This window comes from Chinchilla lanigera, unplaced genomic scaffold (assembly GCF_000276665.1).
Source record: "Chinchilla lanigera isolate Chin_1 unplaced genomic scaffold, ChiLan1.0 scaffold00072, whole genome shotgun sequence".
Classification (NCBI taxonomy): Eukaryota; Metazoa; Chordata; class Mammalia; order Rodentia; family Chinchillidae; genus Chinchilla; species Chinchilla lanigera.
The window spans coordinates 12,445,305-12,446,432 of NW_004955473.1; positions in this window are offsets into that span (position 1 = coordinate 12,445,305).

Below are 1,128 nucleotides of genomic sequence, written 5' to 3' on the forward strand. Positions count from 1 at the left end.
GAGGCTATCATTCTTCCAGTGAGTTTGTTTGGCCCCTTTATTAAAGATTAGGTGGCTGAGTGTGTTTTGGGTTTTTTCTGTGTCTTCCAGTCTGTTCCACTGATCTTCTGTTCTGTTTTTTAGCCAGTACCAAGTTGATTTTATGACAGTAGCTTTATAGTATAATTTCAGGTCAGGGATTGTAATTCTACCGGACTTGTCTTTGTTTCCCAGGATTGCTTTTGCTATTCTGGTTGTCTTCTGGTTCCAGATGAATTTTAGGAGTGTTTTCTCTAGATCTGTAAGGTATGCTAATTGTAGTTTAATTGGGAATTGCATTGAATCTGTACAGCAGCTTTGGGAATATGGCCATTTTCACAATGTTGGTTCTTCCAATCCATGAGCAAGGAATATTTTTCCATTTGTTGAGATCCTCTTCAATCTCTTTTTTCAGAGTACTGTAGGTTTCATTGAATAGATCTTTTATGCCTTTTGTTAGATTGATTCCAAAATATTTCAGTTTCTTGGATGCTGTTGTGAAAGGTATGGTTTCCTTAATTTCCTTCTCAGTCTGTTTGTTGTTTTTGTATAGGAATGCTATTAATTTTGGGGTGTTGGCTTTGTATCCAGTTACAGTGCTGAATTTGTTGTTTAATTCAAGGAGTCTTCTTGTGGAGTTTTTGGGGTCTTCCATGTAAAGTATCATGTCATCTGCAAATAGTGATAATTTTACTTCTTCCTTTGCTATCCTTATTCCTTTTATTTTTCTTTCTTGTCAAATTGGTCTGGCTAATGCTTCCAGAACTGTTGATTAGGAATGGTGACAGTGGACCTCCTTGTGTTGTTCCTGATTTTAAAATAAAAGCTTTCAGTTTTTGACCATTTAGTGTGATGTTGGCTACTGGTTTGTTATAGATGGCTTTGATCAGGTTGAGGTAAAGGCCATCTATTCCTACTTTCTGAAGAGTTTTTATCATGAATGCATGTTGGACTTTCTCTAAAGCTTTTTCTGCATCTGTTGAGATGGTCATGTGGTTTTTGTCTTTGGTTCTATTGATTCGGTGTATAACATTTATTGATTTGTGTATATTGAACCAACACTGCATTCCTGGAATGAAACTGACTTGGTCATGGTGTATGATTTTCTTG